At 39.6% G+C, this 13,449-nt stretch overlaps 1 protein-coding gene across 1 annotated transcript in view; it reads left to right on the forward strand.

The window, feature by feature from the left end:
* The window catches only part of LOC149550607 (uncharacterized), a 291,830-nt gene that overhangs the window by 70,031 nt on the left and 208,350 nt on the right, over positions 1–13,449 (forward strand). The window lies entirely within an intron of this gene.

A 13,449-nucleotide genomic window follows, 5' to 3' on the forward strand; every position in this document is an offset into this window, starting at 1 on the left:
TATTTGCTAGTGCACAGCCTTCCCATGTAATGTCCCCATTTTAGCAGTTGACCAAGTGTGTGCGCGTTAGCCTTGTTCTACATGGTCCCGAGGGCTAACGAAGGGTTTAATGGGATCTTGGAGTGTTTTGGCCTAGTCATTTCCAGTTTGGGCCAAAACGAAGTTGATTTACTTAGTTTCAGGCATACTTACTATTTTTAGTAAGTCGGCAGGACACAGTGCAGGTCAATTTTGGGGATTGGATTCGATACTCCTCGGTGAGAGCTTTCCGATGAGCTATCACTCGCATTATTCGGAGTCCGATTGCTAATACATTTTAATGCCTGAAGTTTTATTAAAGTAACGTCTAATTTAATTGTAAAATGTTAAAGTGTTACTTTAGTATTTATTTTATGGTGATGTGTACCCAAGGGAGACATAAGGGGTATTTTAATATATGTTTTATATTACACATCTTTTATCCCACATTGCCCATATGAGTTGAGGGGACCCGTGGGAATAGAATAAAAGGAAGCATTTGTGGCTTCATTAGACAGGTTGAATATGAGAAGAAATTGGTGTGTGAGTTGCAGCTTTGTTCTTGGCATTTGAGGACGTCTATCCTCTCTTGTAACATTCTAGACGTCATTCCCTTGGGGTTTGGCCTTTGGAATTCTTTCTTATTGGCTTTAGTATCAGGCAGTTTAGTTGCATTTTCGGCTACAGGCAGATTTGATATTTTGCTCATATCTTCTTCACTACTTGTCCGACGCTTATGCCGCTTGGAGGGAATGGTATTATGAAGGTAGTGGACTGATTGGAGGACAAAGTATTGTAGCAGCAAGTTCGTAAGCATGGGCTGGAGTATTATGACAATATTGCTGAAGTAATTAGTGAGTTGATAAATCTGCCATGTATTTGGTTTTATGAATTCTGAAAATAACATTTTATTAGCAGCAGTTCATTTCCACTTTGCATATTGTTGTAGTTTCTCTCTTGTTTATGTTGTATGATACCAATTCCATGCACGAAACACAACAAACAAATAAACGTTTGATTTCCAGAGTTATAAGGGGTTTTAAGAGGTTGCATGCAAACTGTTTGACAAAATTCATTTCAGCAAATTGGTTTAGTTTTATGGGACATCCAGGGGTGTCCATTACATCCCATTTAACCTTGGTTTGGCACCATACGACTAACTCGAGAACACCGTACACCATCACCTTACAGTGTACGAACTCGAAGACCTTACTGTACTATCGCCATACTATACGACATCCACCCCTCACTGTATGGTGATATCCTTGCTTCATCGTACGTCCTACACACATCATACAACAACACTCGTACAGACATTGTCTGCCACCATACAGACACTCTCTTGCACATATTTTGTTTCGGCAAGGGATGGAAACCTTTGGGAACATTACCAAGCCATTGCCATTTTAGTAGCAGACAAGCCAGGAACCACTATGAGGCCCTACTATGCCTAATTGCTGGCGGTATTGTCCTTTGGCCTTGCAGTTGACCTCGATTCCTATCTAGGAGGAGGAGAATCCCTAATAATAGCCTTGAGGTTCTTGATAACAGCCCACTTCGTGTCGCATTTGGATTTTGTCACAAGTCCCCCAACTTGTTTTAACTCAACAACTTGTGTTTTTGTGAGGTCCTCATCGAGGTATATCTTCGAAGGAAGAGGGAAGAGCTCTCTCCTAGCTCTAAGCACTCAAAGTCTATTTGAGGGATTGTGGAATTATTGAATAGTGTGTTCTGCGTTGTAAAATCCCTCAATAGGCTATATCCTTAACAAAAATCAATTTGCTTTTGCTAATCAACAATTTGATATTTTGTCAAACATTTGGCAGTCAAATTATTATCACTCAATAAATAATGCTTTAGATTCAGAACCAACTGCTCACAATTTTAATTGATTAAGTCTTTATCAATTTGGACAAATGAACACCACTAAACAATTATAAAGTAATTCTATAATTGATGGCAATGCTTATAATATCCAATTTAAAAATTGACTTCTGAAAATTTACAAGAATGAAATAATTGTTACAAGATTCAAGAAGAGTTGACAGATTAACGGATTTCCGGATGATTGATTCATTAACAGAGGAACAAATGTGATCCTTATAAAGAATTACAAGGACCTTGTTTTTAAAAGAAACAACGTAGATTGAAGACGGAATTAGAAACAAAACTAGAGACAGGATAGGAAACATTCCTATCTGGACCGAAGACAAAAGAGATAGGATAGGAAACATTCCTATCTAGACTGAAAGACGGACTACAGACAAGTAGTTGACTATTATAGAAAGTATAAGATATTATCTTAATACCCTCCCTTAATGGTCAACGTATGGATGTCGGAACATTCTGTGATAACTGAGACCCTCCGTTACTGGTCAACGTACGGATGTCGAAACATTCTGTGATCAGTGAGACCCTCCCTGGATCTACAGAATGCTGAAACCAAGAAGCTTTGCCAGAAGAGTGCTATGACTCAAAATAGGTTGCAATTACAAAACTTTGTTTTTGTGGAAAAAACGGTAAAACCCAGAATCTCACGCAACCTTGCATATTACAGACAACTTGAAATGATTTTTGAGGAGAAAATCAACAAACCCAAAAAAAATAGAAACAAATTCAGAAGGCGAAAAATGTAGCTTCGCCTTGATCAGGAAGCTCGACAACTTGTGCTGTTGGCTGGGAAGCATTTTGCCTTGCTTGGGCAGCCAAACGTTTTCGGCACTCGAATTTCATATGGCCGAAATTGTGATAGTAATTACATTGTACATTTTGCTTCGTAGAGCCATCCAAGGATTGAGCAGAAGGTTGATGCTAGGAAGGCTGAGAAGACTGATGGTTGCCAATGTTCTGTTGAAAGGATTTTGTAGCGAATCCCTGCTCTGAGGAGGCTGTAGAAGCACTACTGCCAAATTATTGTTTCCGACGATCCTGCTGCAGAAGTTTGGTGCATAATTCTGGAAACTTCAGATCAACATTAGTTGACGTAATGTTGAGTGTTTCTATGAAGTGCTCATAGGATGCTCGTAGACTTTTCAGAGTGATGACTACCATATCCTCTTCCTCCATTTTCCGACCAATAGCTTCGAGCTGATCACAGATGTCCTTAATCTTTGTCAAATGCTCTTGTAAGGACATACGTTCATCCATCATAATGGAGAACAACTGATTCTTTAGAAAGAATGCCCGACTTTTGTCAGATGTTTCATGCAGCTCCTTCAGATATTTCCAGATTTTTGCAGCTGACTTGCCGGAAGGAATTTGCGGTAGTTGATCATCGATAATAGAGAGCTTAAGAAGCATAACAGCCTCTCGATTGCGATCATCAAACTTGTCCTGTTCTGCTTGGTCGGAGATCGGACGAGTCTTTGTGCCCAGAACAAGCTCATCCAAACGACGATATTCGAAGATTGTCAACATGCGCTGCTTCTAGTGATTATAATTGTGGCCATTGAATCATAGACTGCCCTCCAACATCAGATTAGTCAAAGATGCCATTTGCTTGAAATTCGAGGCAATGCTGAGGCTGACCCAAAAAAAAGACAAGTGCCCAGAAGAGTAGACAGATTACCCAGAAGGAATTTGTGGTCGCAATGTAAATCCGTCAGCTCGAAAATTGAGGCACAGAAAACGAGGTACCCAGAAAATTCTGACGAAGACCCAGATGAGGTCTCGAAAAACCCACTAAGAATTTGCAAACAAAAAATTTTTCCGACCCCAAAAATTAGGGTTTCGAAAAAAACCAGCCCTGGCTGAAAAAAGCTTGAAAAAACTTTAGATTTCGTCAAGGATCGATGTACATGGATGAATGGGGCTAGAGTGTGTTGAACCAACACCAAAAAATGGCATGAGTTTGCAGAGTCGAATGCAGAAAACCGTCTGCAAAAAACTATACATTTTTTTTAATATTACTACTCTCGTCTTTCACTGGCAAAGGGTCTCAGTTTTGCTTTTGCCCTTAAAAAACCGCGGACTTGAACACGGAAGCCGTCTCTAACTAAGCCGAAATCAGAAAACCCATGGTTTTTTTTAGCACAAAAAAAAGTGAGTTCCTCAGCCACAAACGCGAGTTCAGAAAACACGAGTAGGAAAAAGAAAATTGCGAGTTGCAGATGAACTCGTCCACGATTTCCCTCAATTTGTAGACCTTGCAAAAACAAAAAATATCTTCCCACGATTTTTAGAAAAGAGACCTAGCTGGATTTCGAGAAATTTGAGCAAATAATTTCGAATGAAATTATAAAATTTTCAAAAAGTTCAAGAACTAGGCTCTGATACCATGTTACAAAATTCAAGAAGAGTTGACAGATTAACGGATTTCTGGATGATTGATTCATTAACAGAGGAACAAATGTGTTGCTTATAAAGAATTACAAGGACCTTGTTTCTAAAAGAAACAACGTAGACTGAAGACAAAATTAGAAACAAAACTAGAGACAGGATAGGAAACATTCCTATCTGGACTGAAGACAAAAGAGACAGGATAGAAAACATTCCTATCTAGACTGAAAGATGGACTACAGACAAGTAGTTGACTATTATAGAAAGTATAAGATATTATCTTAATAATAATGAACCTGGAAATTGACTTCTAATAGATGAAATATGGATTGCAGCTCTAAAAAAAAAATCCAATTCACTTGCAGGTTTAGAAATACATGCCCCTCACTTATAATCGTGATTGCTTTAAAACCTGATTGCTGTCCTCCAATAATTGATTGCAGCATTCCACAAAGTCTTAAATCGTTGTGAAATACAAGGACGACAACCACAATACATTCCTCTTTAACCACGCCAAACAACAAACAATAATGGCGTTCCAAATCACAAATTCTTTAGTCACAATGAAATTCCCAGGTACAGTACATAATAGTTGGGAAATAGTATAATTTAATTAAGACAATTTTTAGAATTAATTCACAATACCTTAGCTGTGAATTACCAGGTACTTCTTAATTCCAAACCCTTATACTTCAGCAAGGGCAAAGAAATCGGCAAACTTAGTAACTCTTCGTAGGCAACAAAAGAAAATAATCAATCAGATGCTTTACTCATCAAATGGGCTCATATTTATAATTTCCAAATGGCACTAAGTTTCCCAAATGAACTTCACTTAAGAAGCTTCCCACACACAACATTAAAACATAATAAAGTGCCATTATATACGAATTATTAATTGCTTTTGGCTCCGAAAATGACCTTTTCCACCATACTTCAAATTCTGACATGTAAGGCCACTATTTCTTGTTCCCATGATTTAAAACTTTTCGTCTTAGTTCCAATGAGCTATGGTACTGAGGTGACCAACCAACAACAGTAACAAAAATAACAACCTCAGCGTATTTAGATGAATAATAATAATTCACCCGTCTTGTGAAAACAATTGAAGAAGCATTAGAATCGAAATCTGACAACACCAAAGTGATCCTAATGATGAAAGACGATGAATGAACCTGATGGGGTGACTTACTATAAATAGATGCTCCCTCCAAGATTCTTGGAGCCCAAATTGGAAGTCCGAAATAAAAATTGAGAGTATCCTCCAACTCCTTTGACTCGATTGAGCTCATCGGAATCAACATATTGACTTACTATAGATAGTAAGTCCCTCAAAAGGAGCTAAAACATGCCATGGGTTGCTGGAAAGCCTATAACCATACAACTAAGAGCCTCAAATCCTATTGTCAGCTTACGAGGGTTGCGATGGTGAACTAACTTGGCCAAGTGCAGGAACCTACTAAAAATGGGGACATTACTTGCGTACGAGGTGTTTTCTTGTTGCTCGGGCTAGTCTTCATTAGTCTCGACCTGCAATTCTGAACTGCCTTTGTTGTCTCATTTGGCGCCTAGTATTTGAGGAGTTATCATTCGAAACGAAAATTAGACCATTGTTGCTTGGGCCAATCTTCACCAGTCCTTACCTGTTGTTGGCCTCCAGTTTTGAACTGCCTTTGATGTCTGATTTGGTGCCTAATAGTGGTGGTGATGAACGACTAGGTCTACTTGTTGTTTCTAGCTTGGATGTCTCCAATGTGCCACCATTTCTCTCGAAAACCTACTTGTTTACTGCATAGGGTAAAAAGCTTAACACATGTATAACACGATTCAATTTAGAATAGGTACTTTATTCATGTATGCACTTGCTGATTACAATTCGATTACAATGACTACAATGATCCATGATGATAACCACAATGATTCCAAAGTCCATCTTAGACGTGTACATATACCTTTCCGAAGGGGTGACTGAAACGTCACGTGCTTGTTCGGATACTACTCTACCCGTCGGCTACACTATACATTTTATTGACAACATCATCCCCCCCAAAAGAAAAAGTCGTCTCTAGACGACAATTACAAAATATCTGAGACAAATTAACAACAAAATACATTAACTGACTAACTACAACAAGATAGATCTGTTTCTGTCACATCACTTTCACATTCATTCTGTGCCTGCACCAAACTGGTCTTCAACCCACATTGCATCTGTAGCCACAATACTGTCTACTTAGCTGACCTTGATAGCCACCCGTGCCGCTTTCTCTATTTCCAACTCCTGGGCACACTGAGCCAAGTGTCGCTGTACTGCCTTCAACTGGATGATCAGCTCCTCTTGAGCTCTCTACGCATCCACCAAGATAGCCTCACGTCCAACACCTGCTCCAAGTGCCTCCTCTGACACACAGACACTTATGCCTACTAACGCAGCTCCAAGTCTCATCAATTGGTCATACTTCCCACGACTGATAATCTGCAATGACTGGGGGTCTAGGGGGCAATGCCCCTAGCGGGGTTGAGGGGTAGCGCCCCAGGTGTGCTCCCTGTTGCAATACAGGACGGGGTCGAGGGGCAACGCCCCTCGCCACCAAGACCAAATTAGCACTCCGAAACCCATACAAAACTGTATGGAACACACTTTCTGTCATTTTCTTCCAATTTCACACTCTTTTTGACAATTGCTTATGTCTACCGTTCCCTTTGGCATCATGCATTACTCATTTCGAACTGTTTCAATTTGTCGTCTTTTTTTTTTTTTCCACTCTTCCACTTCCTCTTTCTTGTAGGCTTGCTTTGTGAATCGGCTACAACAATTCCTCTTCCTTTCTTGATACCCTTTGTACGGCTGTCCCAACTTCTCCCCTGCCGTACGTCGTACAACCTTCTTCCCTTTCCTCTGGTCACCAAATCCGTACTGATTCAGGCCGTACGGTCTTTTTGTTTTTGCTTTGTTATTCCTTACTTTATCGTATAGTCATCAATGATTCGCCTGTGTTTTGCTTGGGGAACGTACGGTCCTCCTTTGTATTCTTTCCTATTGGAGACCATACGGCTATTCCTTCTATTTGCTTATTTCGTATGGTCATGCTTATTCCTTCTATTTGCTTATTCCGTATGGTCATGCTTATTCCTTCTATTTGCCGTACGGTCCTCCTATCTGCCGTACCAAAGCCTCGAGGCCGTACAGTCATATAGGGGTTGTACGGTTATGTAAAACTTTACTCCACTTTTTTTCATTTAATTTCAACATAAGTTCTTTTTGGGGTCGTACGACTATCTAGGGGAGCCATACGGTCATCTAACCGCTTTTTTTTTCAAGGCCATACTGCCTTTTTCTCTAGACTTTTCCCTATTTTATAACTCATTTTATTAATTTTGCTTCTCCTCTATAAGTCTCTGCTAAGGTCGTACGACAGACTTTTGCTCCTGATTCCTCTTAATACATTTACTTTATGCTTCATTTTATCTTTGACATTTGAAACTATATTCAATTTTAATATTATACATATATACATTATTTACATTATTTACAAACATCTTTTCTTCGTTCATTTATTTGCCTGCGGAGGATCCTTCCTTTCCCGATATATTTTCCACTTCGATCCATTTACGGCATTTGGTATTTTTTTTTCGTGTAGTGTCCACAATTTAATTGCTCCATTATATCCAACTTCCCGTATCTTGTATGGTCCAACCCATTTAACTTTATATTTTCTAGGCCTTATTTCATTTCGTCCATTATACTTCAGTACCAATTGACTGGGTTGAAAGTTGTTCAATTTTAAATGCTTCTGATGCCATACCTTCCACCTGTTTTGTGCAACTTCCATGGCCCATGCTGCATAGTTCTTAGTCCTTCGGTACGGTCGCTTCCGTACGGGTACTGCACGTTCGATTAATGGTATTCGGTGGACACATAGCTCTTGTGGTACTCCTTTTAAGTCCCTATACGTCCAAGCAAAAACATCTTTATACTCCATGAATATTCTAAATGTTGCCACCTTCAATACTGGGTTCCAATCATCTCCTACAAGAATGTTCTTCGGATTCTCCTCATCACCCAAGTTCATTGTTTTCACTGTCGGCTCTTTATACTTTATTGGTTTATCTTTACTGAACGTAATTGGCTCTTGCCATACCTTCCACCTGTTTTGTGCAACTTTATTGGCTCTTCATAATTTTAAACGCTTCTAATGCCATACCTTCCACCTGTTTTGTGCAACTTCCATGGCCCATGCTGCATAGTTCTTATTCCTTCGGTACGATCGCTTCCGTACGGGTACTACACCTTCGATTAATGGTATTCGGTGGACACATAGCTCTCGTGGTACTCCTTTTAAGTCCTTATACGTCCAAGCAAAAACATCTTTATACTCCATGAATATTCTAAATGTTGCCACCTTCAATACTGGGTTCCAATCATCTCCTACAAGAATGTTCTTCGGATTCTCCTCATCGCCCAAGTTCATTGTTTTCACTGTCGGTTCTTTATACTTTATTGGTTTATCTTTACTGAACGTATGGGCAGGTGTTTCATCCCCCTGCGCTTCTCCCTCCTTCAGTTCATTGTACTCCTTCGGAAACTCATGGCCTTCTTTTCCTTCCTCGACACTCAAAATATTGCAGCTCGGATTGACCTCATAGTCTTCCATTTGCCAGTGTAGCAATCCATTTATTGAATCTAGGTCGTCATCAGTTGACCCTCCTTCTAATCTCAGCACCCCTTCATCATTTGGTTCCATCCTTTTGTTCCCTTCGTCGTCATTCTCGTGTTCACCTTCTGCGTTTGACGACGCTGCTTCTCCTACTGTGTATGCAAATCGATTATAAATCTCCTACCTCCTTTCTCCATTGACAGGGTGTTCCTTTTCCAATCACGCTTTACCTTAGCTTGCACCAGCCACCCCCTGTCCCAGGATGGCATCGTACCCTCTTCTCTTTAGTGGAATGACCTCGAAATCCAGTAAAAATGGTTGTGTCCCAATTGTTACCGGCTGCGCCATCAGAGTTCCCTTAGGTTTTATCCCATGTTGATCTGCTGTTAGTAACTGAAAGCTGGGTGGCCATAGTGTTGGTTGTCCAAGTTTTTTCTAGATATCTTCCGACAACATGTTCACTCCTGATCCTCCATCTACTATTGTATCCGTTAGCACCGTACCTAGAATGCTCATCTCCACCACTGCTGGGTGTCTACCTGTCGTAAGTGCTAGTAACATCGGGTCTGTTGCTGTTGTCATGGTTGTTTCCTTACTATCCTTTGCTTCCTCTGTCACTCTCGGGGACGGTATCATATTTAAAATAGCCGTACGCAACTGTGGCATGGTGAGAAGATCATTTAATTTAATTGGCACTTCCGTTTGCATTATCTGTTTCACCATGTTTTGTTCCGCCAAGTTTCTCTTCGGAGTTTCAACAATGTCTTTTACTTGTGACTTCTCCGCTTTCATCTGCTTCTCTATCTCTGTTTGGGCTTTTTGTAACCTCTCCTTTTCTTCTTCCGCATTTGGATATTTTGCTTTCCTCGCCTGCTTCCGCGTGATCGCCAACACGTTCTCATCACATGTTTCAATGCTTAATAAATTTACACCTTGCTTTGGACATTTTGAATCTTCATGGTCCCCTAGACCACACCATCTGCACAGTAGCTGCGGTGTCTCCTTCTCGTGAAGTGACCCCAAAGATTACATGCCCGACACTGTATCATTGGCCGTCCACGTGCATCATATTGTATTCTACTCCGGCCTCCATTGTTATTGTTATGTTTCCATCCCTTCCGCGTCTATTATTATTTCGATAGCCTTTTGAAGTTGTGTCATTGCCCGTGTTATTGCTATTGTTCAGTGCTTCCTGCGTTAGTGACACCTGTTGGTGTCCTTTTGCTTTCAAGTGAAACGGGCACTCTTTTAGGGAATGCCTCGCCACCTGGCAGATGTCGCAAAACTGCTTCTTCGGGCATGAACCCTTCGTATGGCCGTCCTCCTTGCAATCTGTGCACTATCGTTCTCCTTTTACTATATCCAGATTCTTTTTCAAATTTTTGAATTCTTTCATCATTCGAAGCATGTCTTTCTGTAGTGCTTTCACCTTCTTGTTCGATTCCTCATCACTACTACTACTTTCCGAGGATGAATCGTCCGAATCAAAGGATTTATGCTTTTTCTTCTTACTTGTTTTTTGTTCGCTTTCCAAATCAATGGCACGAGTATACGCATCGGTGTACGAGCCGGTGGTACAATCTTCATTTTCTTTTTAAGAGCCGGCCGTAGCCCCTCCACGAACCACCGTTTTTTCAGCCCATCCATTGGTTGACTCTACATCTTTCCGATCAATTCTTTCAGTCGGCTGGCATAGGTTCGGACTGTCTCATTCTTTCCTTGTTTGGTGCTGTAGATTTTTGCGACTATTTCATTATTATCTCGGAGTAATCTGAATTTTGCTATAAATTCTTTTTTAACATTCTCCCATGTATTAAGTTTTTGAGGACTAGTGTAAAAAAACCAATCTATCGCTATACCCCGTAGGGTCGTTGGAAATTGTCTTACCCAATCATCCTCATTCATCACACCATTTGCCGTCCATATGGTTTCACATGTTTTACAATGTCTGATAGGGTTTGCTGAACCATCACCGTAAAACTTGGGTAACTTTTCTTTAGGGCCAGCCATCGTTACTTGCCTTTGATTCTGAGGTACTTGTGTACCCACCTTGTTCTGAGCTCCTGCGTTGTTCTGTGCTCTTGCGCTGTTCTGTGCTCTCGCGCTGTTCTGGACTCCCGCGCTGTTCTGTGCTCCCGTGCTGTTCTGGACTTCCGCATTGTTCTGGATAACAGTCTTGTTCCCAACAACTGCGTTGTCTGGTGAAAAGTTTTCAAGTGACGTTCTATTCTCCGCCTGTATCTGTTCGTCCGATGTATCGGGAACGAAGAGATCCCTCCACGCTCGTGCTCCCTTGGCACTCCGAGTCGTACAAGTTGTTTCCCTTCCGTTCAAACACTCTCCCCTCGGTGTATATAGGTTAAGTAACTCCTCCCTTGTTTCCTCCACCAAATTCAAGTGTTGTTGAGTTTCTTCCAGCAATTCTTCGGCACTCCTCAGCCTACTAGGTGAGTGCACTCCCTCCGTCTGTGCCTCTTCACCCCTTCGGTGCCTATTTGCAATCTGCTGAAGTCTCTGCCTGCGCTTTGCTTGCTGTGTTAAAATTATAATTTCTTTTGTTGTACTTAGTTCATTTTTATCTTTTACCTTGTTCCGATCCTTGTTTGGTAAATTCGGCATTAATCCTCATTCCTTCGTTCTAGGTACGTCTGGCAACGGCACCAAATGTTTACTGTATAGGGTAAAAGGCTTAGCACATGTATAACACGATTCAATTCAGAACAGGTACTTTATTCATGTATGCACTTGCTGATTACAATCCGATTACAATGACTACAATGATCCATGATGATTACCACAATGATTCCAAAGTCCATCTCGGACGTGTAGATATACCTTTCCGAAGGGGTGATTGAAACGTCATGCGCCCGTTTGGATACTACCCTACCGGTCGGCTACACTATACATTTTACCGATGACACTACCATCGCAAGATTCCATTTGACACCTCAGTTCTACAGAATTTTTTTGACGGAGTTGATAAATTGGAAATGGATAACATAATGGTCAAGACTTTGTGAGTTGAATGGAAGCTGAATTCTGGTACTTGAATGCTCTGATTTTGGACCCTGATTCAGTAATTGGAAATCTGGATTTAGGATTCCTGATTTAAGATTTGCATTTCATGATTTTGTTTCTTGGAATTGAAATGGAATCAGATTTTGCATTCTTACATTTGGATTTAGAACTCTTCAATTTCTGATTTTTGGAATTGGAATTAGGAATTCGATCATTCTGATTTTGCATATGAGGAAAGCTTCGATAGAATCATTTAGAGTTGCCTTCTAGTAGTCTATTATGAATCCATGAGAAGCAGATTTTGCATTCATAAAATTGGATTTAGAACTCATGAGTTCCTGATTTTTGGACTTGGAATGAGGAATTCGAACATTCTGATTTTTCATCTGAGCTAAGCTTCAATAGAATCATTTAGAGCTGCTTCCTAGAAGTCTATTATTATTCTATAGCTTGTCATCATGCGAGAGACGAGAATTTTTAAGGGCTCTTTGTACTATTTTAATCGTTAGTTGAATTGGCAATGACATGATGTTGAATTAGAAATAGCAGACTAGATGATTTGTAAAATCTCTTGCAGATCATGCAAGTGGTTGAAGTTACTGTAGAAACTGAAATTAATTAAGTAAATTTATTTTCATGCAGATTTGTAAACAATATTAGTGTGCACGTTTTTATACTTAGTAAAGAGGATCAATCAATTGTAATTCTTATGCATGCATTATGTTGGAATTGCTATTCAGCATGTATTTAGTGTTATTGTCATTTTATTATTTACTCAATGACATCTATTGTGCTTATCTTGCTTATGAATATTTATTGAGATGTTTGAGTATGTGTGCAAATGGTTAAATTGTTTCAATGAATTTGTAAGCTTTGCATTGCAGCTTGAAACTGTCGCATGTGGCTTTGTATTAAATCATACATTTAATTTAGCCTTAGCATTTGTGTTTATGTGGTATCCTATAAAACTCCTTTATGTATTTACATTGTTTAATCTCTTCATTTAGCAGAAGAATTCAAGCATGTATATATATATTTCTTTTAATTCAAAAATTGTACAATATTTTCCTTAATGGTGAAGGAGCATTTCAGCCTTTTACACAAGGAAAATCCAAAAAGATGTATATGTACACATTTTTGAACATGATTGTGAACCATCCCAAAAATCTATGTTTTTAATTACAAGTATGTGTTGTTTAGCTCTAAACTTTTTGTTTTGGAGCTTTCCCTAAATTGAAGAATGGTTCTAGTGGGTATCTGTTTTGATTTTTTTACACTGAAATGTGTGAGTTAAAATGTATAGCAGTACAGTAGTATTTATTCCACATGACAATAAAGTAATAATACCATATGAGCTATGTGTATAAGATAATGTAAGTTACAACTACCAAGTAACATATCTGTACAATAATATCTACAAGCATGCGCAGATTGGAACATATGCTACAATTTTCTCAAACTCTCATATATTCATACTTCT

Source organism: Cupressus sempervirens, chromosome 7, assembly GCF_028749045.1.
Source record: "Cupressus sempervirens isolate cs-2001-9-10 chromosome 7, ASM2874904v1, whole genome shotgun sequence".
Classification (NCBI taxonomy): Eukaryota; Viridiplantae; Streptophyta; class Pinopsida; order Cupressales; family Cupressaceae; genus Cupressus; species Cupressus sempervirens.